General features: G+C 40.6%; 3 non-coding genes across 3 annotated transcripts; all 3 read right to left on the bottom strand.

The window, feature by feature from the left end:
• Positions 1 to 7,402: 7,402 nt before the first annotated feature.
• TRNAS-ACU (transfer RNA serine (anticodon ACU)) lies at positions 7,403 to 7,476 on the bottom strand. The gene has a single exon. It is a non-coding gene; the product is annotated as a tRNA-Ser (tRNA).
• A 1,083-nt stretch (positions 7,477 to 8,559) lies between these two features.
• TRNAS-ACU (transfer RNA serine (anticodon ACU)) lies at positions 8,560 to 8,633 on the bottom strand. Its single transcript has one exon. It is a non-coding gene; the product is annotated as a tRNA-Ser (tRNA).
• A 1,000-nt stretch (positions 8,634 to 9,633) lies between these two features.
• On the bottom strand, positions 9,634 to 9,803 carry LOC134988456 (U1 spliceosomal RNA). The gene has a single exon (XR_010193924.1). It is a non-coding gene; the product is annotated as a U1 spliceosomal RNA (small nuclear RNA).
• Positions 9,804 to 18,225: the final 8,422 nt, after the last annotated feature.

Below are 18,225 nucleotides of genomic sequence, written 5' to 3'. Positions count from 1 at the left end.
TCAACCTGTATTATTTCAGTAGACATTGAAATGAGGATGCATCTTGCTGCCTTTCCAATGAAGCAAGTTTAATTTAGTAATAGGTGAAAAACCATCCCTACAAAGGTGTTAATCAGAGACTTGGCTTTGTGGACACTTTTCAAAGAACAAATTTGTTAGCATAAAAATAAAGCCAGAAAATGAAGAGCTGTTTAATCACTCAATTGGATTTTTTTTGCCAGCATATTTCTTTTTCTCTGCAACCCACTGCTAAATTGTGCTTCCTAGCTGTTTTTATAAAATCACTGAATCAAATCTAACTCTGATTACATCAGAGAAGGCCAGGTACCCTACACCATAACAGGGGGTTTGAAATTTTGACTTGTCTACTTAAAGATCACCAAAATCTGATAACAAGGTCAATTACGTCCCTGGTTGGGATTGAACCACCAACCTTTTGGTTAGTAGCCAGACACACTAACCGATTGCGGCACAGAGACACTTTGCAAAAAGTACATACTGACAAAGTCTAATAAGCATACATCTAGAACGTTTCCTAGAAAAACTTTAAAAAGTCAATAATCTGGAGAGTTTTTGTAAGATGTTTCTTCCATCAACCAATGAAGAAACACATTGGTACTTTCCCATGATGAGTGAGTGCTTCAGGATCTCTTGCACTTACATGTGCAGCAGAGTACTGCAATGGAAGCATGCTGGGCCCATTACCCAGAGGTAGGCAGATTGAAACTATCCTCTGCTATATGCATTTTTTTTGTTAATTAAAGTAATCAAAACTAGGATTGATATTTTTGCTCTTTTATTTTTACTTAAAGTACAATAACTTTTACCATTTTAATTTGTTTTAATAGTATATTGACAGTATAGTTTTCTTTAAAAAATCCACTTAATTTTCTTTACCCTATTATTAAAAGGGTAATTGACAAAAACAAACTACATTGTCACCAGAAGAGCAATACAAAATGTACAAGTGATCTTTCCAGCTTGAATTTCAATGATGCATTGGGGCAACGATTTTGTGAGAAACATCTTCACCCTTAAATAAAGATTTTCTTAATTCCTTACCTGTGTGCTAATTAGATATCACCTTGTTTTCACATTAAACAGACTTCTACATGAGAAAGCAGCAAGGATGCAGTGGCGTTAATGTTTCCTGGTGTCAACCTGTATTATTTCAGTAGACATTGAAATGAGGATGCATCTTGCTGCCTTTCCAATGAAGCAAGTTTAATTTAGTTATAGGTGAAAAACCATCCCTACAAAGGTGTTAATCAGAGACTTGGCTTTGTGGACACTTTTTAGAGAACAAATTTGTTAGCATAAAAATAAAGGCAGAAAATGAAGAGCTGTTTAATCACTCAATTGGATTTTTCTGCCAGCATATTTTTTTTCTCTGCAACCCATTGCTAAATTGTGCTTCCTAGCTGTTTTTTATAAAATCACTGAATCAAATCTAACTCTGATTACATCAGAGAAGGCCAGGTACCCTACACCATAAGAGGGGGTTTGAAATTTTGACTTGTCTACTTAAATATCACCAAAACCTGATCACAAGGTCAATTATGTCCCTGGGTGGGATTGAACCACCAACCTTTTGGTTAGTAGCCAGACACACTAACCGATTGCGCCAAAGAGACAATTTGCAAAAAGTACATACTGACAAAGGCTAATAAGCATTCATCTAGAACGTTTCCTAGAAAAACTTTAAAAAGTCAATAATCTGGAGAGTTTTTGTAAGAATTTTCTTAAATCAACCAACGAAGAAACACATTGGTACTTTCCCATGATGAGTGAGTGCTTCAGGATCTCTTGCACTTACATGTGCAGCAGAGTACTGCAATGGAAGCATGCTGGGCCCATTAACCAGAGGTAGGCAGATTGAAACTATCCTCTGCTATATGCATTTTTTTTGTTAAAGTAATCCAAAACTGGGATTGATATGTTAGCTATTTTATGTTTACTTAAAGTACAATAACTTTTACCATTTTAATTTGTTTTAATAGTATATTGACAGTATTGTTTTCTTTCAAAAATCCACTTAATTTTCTTTACCCTATTATTAAAATGGTAATTGACAAAAACAAACTACATTGTCACCAGAAGAGCAATACAAAATGTACAAGTGATATATTAAAATCATCTTTCCAGCTTGAATTTCAATGATGCATTGGGGCAACGATTTTGTGAGAAACATCTTCACCCTTAAATAAAGATTTTCTTAATTCCTTACCTGTGTGCTAATTAGATATCACCTTGTTTTCACATTAAACAGACTTCCACATGAGAAAGCAGCAAGGATGCATTGGCGTTAATGTTTCCTGGTGTCAACCTGTATTATTTCAGTAGACATTGAAATGAGGATGCATCTTGCTGCCTTTCCAATGAAGCAAGTTTAATTTAGTAATAGGTGAAAAACCATCCTTACAAAGGTGTTCATCAGAGACTTGGCTTTGTGGACACTTTTCAGAGAACAAATTTGTTAGCATAAAAATAAAGCCAGAAAATGAAGAGCTGTTTAATCACTCAATTGGATTTTTTTGCCAGCATATTTCTTTTTCTCTGCAACCCACTGCTAAATTGTGCTTCCTAGCTGTTTTTATAAAATCACTGAATCAAATCTAACTCTGATTACATCAGAGAAGGCCAGGTACCCTACACCATAAGAGGGGATTTGAAATTTTGACTTGTCTACTTAAAGATCACCAAAATCTGATAACAAGGTCAATTACGTCAATGGGTGGGATTGAACCACCAACCTTTTGGTTTATAGCTGTACACAGTAACTGATTGCGCCACAGAGACACTTTGCAAAAGTCCATACTGACAAAGGCTAATAAGCATTCATCTAAAACGTTTCCTAGAAAAACTTTAAAAAGTCAATAATCTGGAGAGTTTTTGTAAGATGTTTCTTCCATCCTCCAACGAAGAAACACATTGGTACTTTCCCATGATGAGTGAGTGCTTCAGGATCTCTTGCACTTACATGTGCAGCAGAGTACTGCAATGGAAGCATGCTGGGCCCATAACCCAGAGGTAGGCAGATTAAAACTATCCTCTGCTATATGCATTTTTTTTGTTAATTAAAGTAATCCAAAACTGGGATTGATATTTTTGCTCTTTATTTTTCATTAAAGTACAATAACTTTTACCATTTTAATTTGTTTTAATAGTATATTGAAAGTATTGTTTTCTTTTAAAAATCCACTTAATTTTCTTTACCCTATTATTAAAATGGTAATTGACAAAAACAAACTACATTGTCACCAGAAGAGCAATACAAAATGTACAAGTGATATATTAAAATCATCTTTCCAGCTTGAATTTCAATGATGCATTGGGGGCAACGATTTTGTGAGAAACATTTTCACCCTTAAATAAAGATTTTCTTAATTCCTTACCTGTGTGCTAATTAGATATCACCTTGTTTTCACATTAAACAGACTTCTACATGAGAAAGCAGCAAGGATGCAGTGGCGTTAATGTTTCCTGGTGTCAACCTGTATTATTTCAGTAGACATTGAAATGAGGATGCATCTTGCTGCCTTTCCAATGAAGCAAGTTTAATTTAGTAATAGGTTAAAAACCATCCCTACAAAGGTGTTAATCAGAGACTTGGCTTTGTGGACACTTTTCAGAGAACAAATTTGTTAGCATAAAAATAAAGCCAGAAAATGAAGAGCTGTTTAATCACTCAATTGGATTTTTTTGCCAGCATATTTCTTTTTCTCTGCAACCCACTGCTAAATTGTGCTTCCTAGCTGTTTTTATAAAATCAATGAATCAAATCTAACTCTGATTACATCAGAGAAGGCCAGGTACCCTACACCAGAACAGGGGGTTTGAAATTTTGACTTGTCTACTTAAAGATCACCAAAATCTGATAACAAGGTCAATTACATCCCTGGGTGGGATTGAACCACCAACCTTTTGGTTTATAGCCGTACACACTAACTGATTGCGCCACAGAGACACTTTGCAAAAGTACATACTGACAAAGGCTAATAAGCATTCATCTAAAACGTTTCCTAGAAAAACTTTAAAAAGTCAATAATCTGGAGAGTTTTTGTAAGATGTTTCTTCCATCCACCAACGAAGAAACACATTGGTACTTTCCCATGATGAGTGAGTGCTTCAGGATCTCTTGCACTTACATGTGCAGCAGAGTACTGCAATGGAAGCATGCTGGGCCCATAACCCAGAGGTAGGCAGATTAAAACTATCCTCTGCTATATGCATTTTTTTTGTTAATTAAAGTAATCCAAAACTGGGATTGATATTTTTGCTCTTTTATTTTTTATTAAAGTACAATAACTTTTACCATTTTAATTTGTTTTAATAGTATATTGAAAGTATTGTTTTCTTTTAAAAATCCACTTAATTTTCTTTACCCTATTATTAAAATGGTAATTGACAAAAACAAACTACATTGTCACCAGAAGAGCAATACAAAATGTACAAGTGATATATTAAAATCATCTTTCCAGCTTGAATTTCAATGATGCATTGGGGCAACGATTTTGTGAGAAACATTTTCACCCTTAAATAAAGATTTTCTTAATTCCTTACCTGTGTGTTAATTAGATATCACCTTGTTTTCACATTAAACAGACTTCCACATGAGAAAGCAGCAAGGATGCAGTGGCGTTAATGTTTCCTGGTGTCAACCTGTATTATTTCAGTAGACATTGAAATGAGGATGCATCTTGCTGCCATTCCAATGAAGCAAGTTTAATTTAGTAATAGGTGAAAAACCATCCTTACAAAGGTGTTAATCAGAGACTTGGCTTTGTGGACACTTTTCAGAGAACAAATTTGTTAGCATAAAAATAAAGCCAGAAAATGAAGAGCTGTTTAATCACTCAATTGGATTTTTTTTGCCAGCATATTTCTTTTTCTCTGCAACCCACTGCTAAATTGTGCTTCCTAGCTGTTTTTATAAAATCACTGAATCAAATCTAACTCTGATTACATCAGAGAAGGCCAGGTACCCTACACCATAAGAGTGGGTTTGAAATTTTGACTTGTCTACTTAAAGATCACCAAAATCTGATAGCAAGGTCAATTACGTCCCTGGGTGGGATTGAACCACCAACCTTTTGGTTAATAGCCATACACACTAACTGATTGCGCCACAGAGACACTTTGCAAAAGTATATACTGACAAAGGCTAATAAGCATTCATCTAAAACGTTTCCTAGAAAAACTTTAAAAAGTCAATAATCTGGAGAGTTTTTGTAAGATGTTTCTTCCATCAACCAACGAAGAAACACATTGGTACTTTCCCATGATGAGTGAGTGCTTCAGGATCTATTGCACTTACATGTGCAGCAGAGTACAGCAATGGAAGCATGCTGGGCACATAACCCAGAGGTAGGCAGATTGAAACTATCCTCTGCTATATGCATTTTTTTTTGTTAATTAAAGTAATCCAAAACTGGGATTGATATGTTGGCTCTTTTATTTTTACTTACAGTACAATAACTTTTACCATTTTAATTTGTTTTAATAGTATATTAAAAGTATTGTTTTCTTTCAAAAATCCACTTAATTTTCTTTACCCTATTATTAAAATGGTAATTGACAAAAACAAACTACATTGTCACCAGAAGAGCAATACAAAATGTACAAGTGATATATTAAAATCATCTTTCCAGCTTGAATTTCAATGATGCATTGGGGCAACGATTTTGTGAGAAACATTTTCACCCTTAAATAAAGATTTTCTTAATTCCTTACCTGTGTGCTAATTAGATATCACCTTGTTTTCACATTAAACAGACTTCCACATGAGAAAGCAGCAAGGATGCAGTGGCGTTAATGTTTCCTGGTGTCAACCTGTATTATTTCAGTAGACATTGAAATGAGGATGCATCTTGCTGCCTTTCCAATGAAGCAAGTTTAATTTAGTAATAGGTGAAAAACCATCTTTACAAAGGTGTTAATCAGAGACTTGGCTTTGTGGACACTTTTCAGAGAACAAATTTGTTAGCATAAAAATAAAGCCAGAAAATTAAGAGCTGTTTAATCACTCAATTGGATTTTTTTTGCCAGCATATTTCTTTTTCTCTGCAACCCACTGCTAAATTGTGCTTCCTAGCTGTTTTTATAAAATCACTGAATCAAATCTAACTCTGATTACATCAGAGAAGGCCAGGTACCCTACACCAGAACAGGGGGTTTGAAATTTTGACTTGTCTACTTAAAGATCACCAAAATCTGATAACAAGGTCAATTACGTCCCTGGGTGGGATTGAACCACCAACCTTTTGGTTAATAGCCGTGCACACTAACTGATTGCGCCACAGAGACACTTTGCAAAAGTCTATACTGACAAAGGCTAATAAGCATTCATATAAAACTTTTCCCAGAAAAACTTTAAAAAGTCAATAATCTGGAGAGTTTTTGTAAGATGTTTCTTCCATCAACCAACGAAGAAACACATTGGTACTTTCCCATGATGAGTGAGTGCTTCAGGATCTCTTGCACTTACATGTGCAGCAGAGTACTGCAATGGAAGCATGCTGGGCCCATAACCCAGCGGTAGGCAGATTGAAACTATCCTCTGCTATATGCATTTTTTTTTGTTAATTAAAGTAATCCAAAACTGGGATTGATATTTTGGCTCTTTTATTTTTACTTAAAGTACAATAACTTTTACCATTTTAATTTGTTTTAATAGTATATTGACAGTATTGTTTTCTTTCAAAAATCCATTTAATTTTCTTTACCCTATTATTAAAATGGTAATTGACAAAAACAAACTACATTGTCACCAGAAGAGCAATACAAAATGTACAAGTGATATATTAAAATCATCTTTCCAGCTTGAATTTCAATGATGCATTGGGGCAACAATTTTGTGAGAAACATCTTCACCCTTAAATAAAGATTTTCTTAATTCCTTACCTGTGTGCTAATTAGATATCACCTTGTTTTCACATTAAACAGACTTCCACATGAGAAAGCAGCAAGGATACAGTGGCGTTAATGTTTCCTGGTGTCAACCTGTATTATTTCAGTAGACATTGAAATGAGGATGCATCTTGCTGCCTTTCCAATGAAGCAAGTTTAATTTAGTAATAGGTGAAAAACCATCCCTACAAAGGTGTTAATCAGAGACTTGGCTTTGTGGACACTTTTCAAAGAACAAATTTGTTAGCATAAAAATAAAGCCAGAAAATGAAGAGCTGTTTAATCACTCAATTGGATTTTTTTTGCCAGCATATTTCTTTTTCTCTGCAACCCACTGCTAAATTGTGCTTCCTAGCTGTTTTTATAAAATCACTGAATCAAATCTAACTTTGATTACATCAGAGAAGGCCAGGTACCCTACACCATAACAGGGGGTTTGAAATTTTGACTTGTCTACTTAAAGATCACCAAAATCTGATAACAAGGTCAATTACGTCCCTGGGTGGGATTGAACCACCAACCTTTTGGTTAGTAGCCGGACACACTAACCGATTGCGCCACAGAGACACTTTGCAGAAAGTACATACTGACAAAGGCTAATAAGCATACATCTAGAACGTTTCCTAGAAAAACTTTAAAAAGTCAATAATCTGGAGAGTTTTTGTAAGATGTTTCTTCCATCAACCAACGAAGAAACACATTGGTACTTTCCCATGATGAGTGAGTGCTTCAGGATCTCTTGCACTTACATGTGCAGCAGAGTACTGCAATGGAAGCATGCTGGGCCCATAACCCAGAGGTAGGCAGATTGAAACTATCCTTTGCTATATGCATTTTTTTTTGTTAATTTAAGTAATCAAAACTGGGATTGATATTTTTGCTCTTTTATTTTTACTTAAAGTACAATAACTTTTACCATTTTAATTTGTTTTAATAGTATATTGACAATATAGTTTTCTTTAAAAAATCCACTTAATTTTCTTTACCCTATTATTAAAAGGGTAATTGACAAAAACAAACTACATTGTCACCAGAAGAGCAATACAAAATGTACAAGTGATCTTTCCAGCTTGAATTTCAATGATGCATTGGGGCAACGATTTTGTGAGAAACATCTTCACCCTTAAATAAAGATTTTCTTAATTCCTTACCTGTGTGCTAATTAGATATCACCTTGTTTTCACATTAAACATACTTCTACATGAGAAAGCAGCAAGGATGCAGTGGCGTTAATGTTTCCTGGTGTCAACCTGTATTATTTCAGTAGACATTGAAATGAGGATGCATCTTGCTGCCTTTCCAATGAAGCAAGTTTAATTTAGTTATAGGTGAAAAACCATCCCTACAAAGGTGTTAATCAGAGACTTGGCTTTGTGGACACTTTTTAGAGAACAAATTTGTTAGCATAAAAATAAAGGCAGAAAATGAAGAGCTGTTTAATCACTCAATTGGATTTTTCTGCCAGCATATTTTTTTTTCTCTGCAACCCATTGCTAAATTGTGCTTCCTAGCTGTTTTTTATAAAATCACTGAATCAAATCTAACTCTGATTACATCAGAGAAGGCCAGGTACCCTACACCATAAGAGGGGGTTTGAAATTTTGACTTGTCTACTTAAATATCACCAAAACCTGATCACAAGGTCAATTATGTCCCTGGGTGGGATTGAACCACCAACCTTTTGGTTAGTAGCCAGACACACTAACCGATTGCGCCACAGAGACAATTTGCAAAAAGTACATACTGACAAAGGCTAATAAGCATTCATCTAGAACGTTTCCTAGAAAAACTTTAAAAAGTCAATAATCTGGAGAGTTTTTGTAAGAATTTTCTTAAATCAACCAACGAAGAAACACATTGGTACTTTCCCATGATGAGTGAGTGCTTCAGGATCTCTTGCACTTACATGTGCAGCAGAGTACTGCAATGGAAGCATGCTGGGCCCATTAACCAGAGGTAGGCAGATTGAAACTATCCTCTGCTATATGCATTTTTTTTGTTAATTAAAGTAATCCAAAACTGGGATTGATATGTTAGCTATTTTATGTTTACTTAAAGTACAATAACTTTTACCATTTTAATTTGTTTTAATAGTATATTGACAGTATTGTTTTCTTTCAAAAATCCACTTAATTTTCTTTACCCTATTATTAAAATGGTAATTGACAAAAACAAACTACATTGTCACCAGAAGAGCAATACAAAATGTACAAGTGATATATTAAAATCATCTTTCCAGCTTGAATTTCAATGATGCATTGGGGCAACGATTTTGTGAGAAACATTTTCACCCTTAAATAAAGATTTTCTTAATTCCTTACCTGTGTGCTAATTAGATATCACCTTGTTTTCACATTAAACAGTCTTCCACATGAGAAAGCAGACCCCTAGTTCGCATTGAACACCCCCCACCCTCCTTTGGTGTGGGGCTCATGTTGGCCATGCCCCAGCCCCTGAAGCATTCAAGCTGATTTCTTGCAGCAGCTGGGCACTGTAACAGCTCCAGAGCTGCTCTGTAAGGCAAATAAAAGGGTGTGGGCCCTGCAACACCACCTGTAGTTCGCATTGTGCGTTGGAAGGCACAAAGTAAGCAGACGGGAGAAGTCAGGATAGTGCGCAAGGGCATAGAAGGGAGGGGCTCAAGAAAAGAGAAGTGGAAACAGACAGCAAACTAGGCTGGAGAGAGACCTGAGACAATGAGATCTAAATTATACCAGAGCCAACCAGGGGAAAGCACAAATGCAGTCCCCCCCCGCCCCTACCACAAATTATGCAGTCGAGATTCCCACATTTGGGGAAATAACAGAGGTCAGCATACCCAGAATGCAATGAATGAACCTCACCCTGGGAAAACAATCTTCATGACCATGGTATCACCTAAGCAAAATAAGTATGATTTGAGATAGGGCTGGGGAGGGCCGCTGCTCAGGCACACCTCCGTCAAGTAAAGGAGATTCAACTGAGGCAGCACAAGGGAACTCTCATCTGGGGACAACAACTGCAGGGAGAACACATTTTCAGACGAATGTGTGAGGGCAGAAGGCTCCCTCAGCACTCACCAGCGCCATTTTTTCTCCACAGCACCGCTGAGGCAGCTCCCCAGACTCTCGCCTGCTGAAACCACGGTAGACAAGAGGGTTGAAAAGAGTGGGGGGGGGCACATAATTCGGCGCAAATTACATACAGAAGCACTACTGGGCAAACATTAAGTTACTGTGTTATTCCTGGGTTATATAGCGCTGGGGTGTGTGCTGGCATACTCTCTCTCTCTGTCTCTCCAAAGGGCCTTGTGGGGAAACTGTTTTCAGAAAAAGCATTCCCTGTGTTTGTGGTGTGTCGGTACACGTGTGTCGACATGTCTGAGGAAGAAGGCTATATTAGAGAGGAGCGGGAGCAAATTAATGTGGAGTCTCTGCGACAGCTGATTGGATGGATATGTGGAATGTTTTAAATGCTAGTGTAAACTCAGTGCACAAAAGATTAGACAAGGCTGAAGCTTCGGGACAGTCAGGGTCTCAACCCATGCCTGATCCTATGTCGCAGGGACTGTCAGGGTCTCATAAGCGCCCACTATCCCAGATTGTTGACACAGATACTGACACGGATTCTGACTCCAGTGTCGATTACGATGATGCAAAATTACAGCCAAAATTGGCAAAATCCATTCGATATAGGATTATGGCAATAAAAGATGTTTTGCACATCACAGAGGAACCCCCTGTCCCTGACAAGAGGGTACATAAGTACAAGGGAAAGAAGCCTGAGGTAACCTTTCCCCCCTCACACGAGCTGAACGAGTTATGTGAAAAAGCCTGGGAATCTCCAGATAAAAGACTGCAGATTTCCAAAAGGATTCTTTTGGCGTATCCTTTCCCATCAATGGATAGGTTAAGATGGGAATCCTCCCCTAGGGTGGACAAAGCATTAACACGCTTATCCAAGAAGGTAGCCCTCCCGTCCCAGGATACGGCTACCCTCAAAGAGTCTGCTGACCGCAAACAGGAGATAACCCTGAAGTCCATTTATACACATTCGGGTACCTTACTCAGACCGGCAATTGCGTCGGCCTGGGTGTGTAGTAGTGCTGTAGCAGCATGGACGGATACCTTATCTGAGGGGATGGATACCCTAGATAAGGATACTATTTTATTGACCCTGGGGCATATAAGAGATGCTGTCCTATATGTGTGTATGCAAAGTACAGGTGGTGCTGCAGGGCTCACAACCTTTTACTTGTCTTGTAGAGCAAATCTGGAGCTGTTATTGGATCCATCTGCTGCAGGCCTTCCCCCAGGAATGCTTGCACTAGTTGTTGCATTTGGTTTGTTGTTTGGGGGTGCTTCAGTATTAGGCAGCCTTCTGCCCTCCCACATTCATCTGAAAATGTGTTCTCCCTGCAGTTGTTGTCCCCAGATGAGAGTTCCCTTGTGCTTCCTCAGTTGAATCTCCTTAACTTGACGGGGGTGTGCCCGAGCAGCCGACCTCCACAGCCCTATCCCAACACATACTTATCTTGCATATGAGATCTCTTGATCATGAAGATAGTTCTCACAGGGTGAGGTTCATCCATTACATTTTAAAGTAGGAAGGTACAAATTACATATTCGAATTACATATATGTGCTGGATTCAAATGTTTCCCCCCCTTCCTTTCTCAATTGTGCCCATCAGCAGCTATTCTTATGTTGCTGCTAATGGTTGTGACACATTTTTTTCTTCTGTGGGGTACACTGGACTCCACAAGGATTCATATTGGGGTGTAGAGTAGGATCTTGATCTGAGGCACCAACAAGCTCAAAGCTTTTGACTGTTCACAAGATACTCAGCGCCCCCTCCTCTATAACCTCGCTTCCATGAACAGGGAGCTCAGTTTGTAGTTGGTGCCTTCAGTAGCAGGCCACTTAACAGGGGGCTGCCTCAGGCATCCTATTCTTAGCTATTAATTTTGACAAGAAAAGAAGAACTTTTTTAATAAGAATCTACAAGGGCTGCAGCAGGCTAGGTCTAATAGACATATTTACTGCAGCTCCATCACTCCCAGCGGCACAGTATACTCCAGTGCCCCGGTTGCTGGGTCACTGCAGCGGAGGCTCCGGTTTCTTCCTAAGGTCAGTCACACACACACCGCCCTCCGGGATCACGAGGCCGCTGATGAAAGGGTGGTAAGGGGCTTCTGTGCCCACTTTATACCGTGATCCAGCGTGGCTGTAGGGGGCGGGCTGTGTGCGCACTGGCGTGGACACTGATTACTGGGCAGCTGCTCCACTAGCCACCAGGGACAGTTAAGGAGCACAGCTCTGGGGGTTTTTCTCCTATATTAACCCCATTTTGTACTACCCGCAGTGCATTGTGATAGGTAATAGGGCCTGATTCAGGTTGGATTGCAATCGCAATAAGCAATCCAACTGCAAAAATTGCTAAGAGCATACGCATCCGCCTGCAGATAATGCGATCGCCTCTGCCTGTCAATCGGTGCAGGGGGGGGGGGGGGGGTCAACAACACTCCATTTCCAAGTCGGAGATGGAGCGGTGCGGGGGCAGGGTTTCAATATTGGGTCGGCAACGGAGAAACAGGAGGCGTGGTCAGAGCGGCTGCATGACATCACATGGGCCGGACTCCGCCAGTGGAGCCCCAGCGTCATGCAGTAGATTTTGTAGAGGCCGGGGAGGACTTCTGTTCCTGGGAGCTAGCTGTGTTGTGCATCTTTTTTCCTCTGCCCCTACTTCTTGCAAGAAAGGACGCACCTCGCACTTTCTTGTTTCTTTGTGACCGAAAGGACTGCATTTGATAATGCAGAGCTTTCTTATGCTGTGAGGGAACATAAGGTAAAAAATTTGATTTTCCAGTGTTAATGCTTTGTCCATCCTAGGGGAGGATTCCCATCGTAACCTATCCGTTGATGGGAAAGGATACGCCATAAGAATCCTTTTGGAAATCTGCAGTCTTTTATCTGGAGATTCCCAAGCTTTTTCACATAACTCGTTCAGCTCGTGTGAGGGGGGAAAGGTTACCTCAGGCTTCTTTCCCTTGTACATATGTACCCTCTTGTCAGGGACAGGGGGTTCCTCTGTGATGTGCAAAACATCTTTTATTGCCATAATCCTATATCGAATGGATTTTGCCAATTTTGGCTGTTACTTTGCATCAACGTAATCGACACTGGAGTCAGAATCCGTGTCGGTATCTGTGTCAACAATCTGGGATAGTGGGCACTTATGAGACCCTGACAGTCCCTGCGACATAGGATCAGGCATGGGTTGAGACCCTGACTGTCCCAAAGCTTCAGCCTTGTCTAATCTTTTGTGCAATGAGTTTACACTAGCATTTAAAACATTCCACATATCCATCCAATCAGGTGTCGGCGGAGACACCACATTCATTTGCTCCCGCTCCTCTCTAATATAGCCTTCTTCCTCAGACATGTCGACACACGTGTACCGACACACCACACACACACAGGGAATGCTTTTTCTGAAGACAGTTTCCCCACAAGGCCCATTGGAGAGACAGAGAGAGAGAGTATGCCAGCACACACCCCAGCGCTATATAACCCAGGAATAACACAGTAACTTAATGTTTGTCCAGTAGCGCTGCTGTATGTCATTTGCGCCGAATTATGTGCCCCCCCTCTCTTTTCAACCCTCTTGTCTACCATGGTATAAGCAGGGGAGAGTCCGGGCAGCTTCCTCTCAGCGGTGCTGTGGAGAAAAAATGGCGCTGGTGAGTGCTGAGGGAGAAGCCCCGCCCCCTCGGCGGCGGGCTTCTGTCCCGCTTAAACTGTAAAATTGGCAGGGGCTCATACATATACAGTGCCCAGCTGTATATATGTTATATTTTTGCCAAAAAGAGGTTTATATTGCTCCCCAGGGCGCCCCCCCTGCGCCCTGCACCCTTACAGTGACCGGAGTATGTGAGGTGTATGGGAGCAATGGTGCACAGCTGCAGTGCTGTGCGTTACCTCAGTGAAGATCATGAACTCTTCTGCCGCCTCTGAAGTCTTCTTTTCTTCTCATACTCACCCGGCTTCTATCTTCTGAATCTGCGAGGGGGACGGCGGCGCGGCTCTGGGACGGACGGCGAGGGTGAGATCCTGCGTACCAATCCCTCTGGAGCTAATGGTGTCCAGTAGCCTAAGAAGCCGGACCTTGCAACTCAGAGAGTAGGGCTGCTTCTCTCCCCTCAGTCCCTCGATGCAGGGAGTCTGCTGCCAGCAGTGCTCCCTGAAAATTAAAAACCTAACAAAATACTTTCTGTCAGAAAGCTCAGGAGAGCTCCTGAAAAGCACCCAGTCTCAACTGGGCACAGTATCAAACTGAGGTATGGAGGAGGGGCATAGAGGGAGGAGCCAGTGCACACCCAGAACTAAAGTATTTCTTAAAGTGCCCATGTCTCCTGCGGAGCCCGTCTATCCCCATGGTCCTTACGGAGTCCCCAGCATACTCTAGGACATTAGAGAAACTAGAATTTTAATACCTACCGGTAAATCCTTTTCTTAGTCCGTAGAGGATGCTGGGCACCCGTCCCAGTGTGTACTGTGTCTGCAGTTATTAAATGGCCCTTAACTCCAGAACATTTATGTGGAGACAACTTTCCTGACTTGACCATCTTCCTTGGACGTTTTCCCCCTGTGTGACTGCTCCCCACCTCGAAAGGGTTGCATCCGTGGTCCCTAGGATCCAGTCCTGGATCCCGAACCATCGCCCCTCTAGGAGGTGAGAACTGTGCAGCCACCAATGGAGTGAGATTCTGGTCTTGGAAGACAGGATTATCCTCCGGTGCATGTGTAAGTGGGATCCGGACCACTTGTCCAACTGGTCCCACTGGAACACTCTGGCATGGAACCTGCCAAACTGAATGGCCTCGTAGGCCAAAACCATTTTCCCCAGCAACCGAATGCATTGATGGATTAACACTCTTGCTGGTTTCAGAATTTGTTTGACCAGACTCTGGATCTCCATAGCCTTTCCACTGGAGGAAAACCTCTTCTTCTGTGTCCAGTATCACTCCCAAAAACAACAACCGCGTCATTGGGACCAACTGCGATTTTGGCAAGTTTAGGAGCCAACCATGTTGTTGAAGAACTGTCAGGGAGAGTGCAATGTTTTGCACCAACTGGTCCCTGGATCTCGCCTTTATCAGGAGAACATCCAAGTACGGGATAATTGTGACTCCTTGCTTGCGAAGGAGAACCATCATTTCCGCCATCACCCTGGTGAAAATCCTCGGAGCCGTGGACAGACCAAATGGCAACGTCTGAAATTAGTAATGACAATCCTGAATTGCAAACCTCAGGTAGCTTGATGCAGTGGCTAAATGGGAACATGTAAGTAGGCATCCTTTAAGTTTACCAAAACCATGAAATCTCCTTCCTCCGGACTGGAGATCACTACCGTGAGAGATTCCATCTTGAAATTGAATTTCTTTAGGTAGAAATTGAGGGATTTCAGATTTCAGATTGGTCTGACTGAGCAGTCCGGCTTCGGGACCACGAAGCGGCTTGAATAAAAACCTTCTCCCTGCTGACTAAGGCTGATTTGAACAATCGGTGAGGGGGAACGTCTTGAAACCCCAGTTTGTACCCTTGGGACACTATTTATAAAACCCACGAGTCCAGGTCCGAATGAATCCAGAACTGACTGAAGAGTTTTAGACGTGCCCCCACTGGTGCGGGCTCCTGCAAGAAAGCCCTAGCGTCATGCAGTGGATTTGGCAGAAGCAGAGGACAATCTCTGCTCCTGCAATCTTGAAGAGGCTACAGACCTCTTCCCTCTTCTCCTTCCTCTACCTGCAAAGAAAGGGGAATCTTAACTTCTTGCATATCTATTGGGCCGAAATGACTGCATCAGATAATGATGCGTCTTTATCCGTTGAGAGGGAACATAGTGCAAGAAGGTTGACTTACCTGCGGGAGCTGCCGAGATCAAATTAACTAGGCCGTCGCCAAACAAGGCTTCACCTTCATAGGGAAGAGACTCCATTTCTTCTTGGAGTCAGTATCAGCATTTCCTTGGTGAATCCAGATATACAGGGAATGGGGGGAAGGGGCTGTGTTCTGCACCAGCTATTAAATTTTAAATATTTGTATGAAGAGGCCCCAATAAATGTCCATCAGTTATATTAAATATTAATTGTAGGACGTTCGGGGGTGCTACCAGAGACAAGTAATGTTATGCAGGAAAGGAGAAGAGAAAAGAATGTCTCTTTTGCTGGCGCACAAATGATGATTTAAAAATTAACTTTTAATAAATTCGTTAAAATTGTCTAAACACGAAATAAAGTACAATAAGTTTGTATAATGTAATTACCATATATAATAAATGGAAATACATTTATTAATATCAAGGTTCGCTACCTGTGTTGTGTCTTTATTATTGATCCAAATTGACTATATCAATTAGTCTGATACTGAATTACTGGACACTATGTAATATTAGTTGAATGTATATTAGTAATTCACTTGACAAATGTCAGAACCTGGCAATAGTTCTACATATCATACACTTACAGCACTCTTTCCACAATATTTTCCCTTTATTCCAGATCAAATGGTATAATCCCCCATAGTAATTATTCCTGTTGTAGTATAGTACAGTATGGTTGCTGGGGACGTCTTTAATGAAAAGAGAGGGAACATCTAATGTGTCTCCTTATGGGTAAAATACTTGCAAGCTAAGTGCTATGAATAGCATCAGCATGTAGATAAATGCTGAGTGTTAGGTGAGTAATGCAGATAAATAGGGATATCTAATAATTCTATAGAATAGTGGGTGAATTATTAGATATCCCTATTTATCTGCACCTCTAAGCACACTATTTGACTGTCCACACCCTGCTGTGCCTATTACCCATCTCCTCCACCACCCTCAACACTGACCCACACATCATTCACCCACAAAGATACAATAAAGGTAGTTTGGATAAATTAGCTAAATGAAATGGATTTAACCAATTTATCTAAATGACCATTTTTGGATGTTTTCCAGTGTTTGGGAGCAAATGGTCAATTGTCATTTGCTGCCACATATTAGCATAATTTTGTTTCAACTAGAAAAAAAAATTGGACAGATAATCTAAGTGTGGATCCAGTTTAATGCTGATTTCAGAGCCAACTATAGACTTGATTGAGGTACTGTGTCCCCGGTACCAAATACCAATTAAAATAATATTGTGAGGTGTTCAAAAAAGACTGAAAATGAGTGGAAATTATGGTTATTGAGGTTAATAATACTATGGGATCAAAATGACCATCAAATTCTATGATTTAAGCTGTTTTTTAGGGTTTTTTGAAAAAAACACCCAAATCCAAAACACACCCAAATCCGACAAAAAAATTTCGGTGAGGTTTTGCCAAAACGCGTCCGAACCCAAAACACGGCCGCGGAACCGAACCCAAAACCAAAACCCGAAAAATTTCCGGTGCACATCACTACTTAATTAGAACTTCGGTCAATGTGAATTAATTATTGGACTCAACCATGGTTATCCTTAAAACCCAGGGGTCTATTTAAGATCGATCTTAATCGATGTTGGGCTTCCAGGTTGAAAAAAACACACATTTACTAACATTTTAAAATTTATATAAAAAATCATCTGTTCGTAAATGCAGTGCACATGGTTTTGCCCAACTGCTAACAAAATTCCTGCTGCGATCAACTTGGAATTACCCCCATCGATTGATGTTTTCACACTGCTCGTTCCAACCCCAAAAACTATGAAGAGGATAGGGGCATATACGCAGGGTCCATCCTGTGCATGTGCCTACATTTTCTCCGGGTGCCCCGCAGAAAATGCGAATGCCTCTGCCTGTCAATCAATAGAGGGCGTACCTTCGCAGGTATATCGCGATCATGAGCCATGTCTCCCATTTTTGTCATTATAGGTGCTCTGTGAGCTGCTGACCATGCCCCAGCCCCTCTGTCTCCCGTGAATAGACATCGGGGCTTATTCAGACCAGATCGCTTCAATTTATTTTCACCCAGCGGGCAATCAGGTCTGCACTGCACATGCGTATGCGCCACAATGCGTAGGTGCGACGGTCCGGAGATCACAAGAAGATTGACAAGAAGAGGGTGTTTGTGTGGGTGGCAACTGAATGTTTCTAGGGAGTGTCCGGAAAAACACTGGAGGGACCCGGCGTTTTGTGGGAGGATTTGTGACGTCACCTCAATGGCTGAGTAAGTGCTGAGCTGTGCAGCTCTTGTGCACATGTGATCACACACCTGCACAGCAAATTTTCCCTTCCGCTGTAGGCGGCAACCACCTGATCACAGGGATGCAAAAAACACACCCTAGCGATCAGGTCTGAATTACCCACAA

The sequence above is a fragment of the Pseudophryne corroboree genome, unplaced genomic scaffold (genome assembly GCF_028390025.1).
Source record: "Pseudophryne corroboree isolate aPseCor3 unplaced genomic scaffold, aPseCor3.hap2 scaffold_1065, whole genome shotgun sequence".
NCBI lineage: Eukaryota > Metazoa > Chordata > Amphibia > Anura > Myobatrachidae > Pseudophryne > Pseudophryne corroboree.
This window is presented reverse-complemented; position numbering and strand designations above follow the sequence as displayed.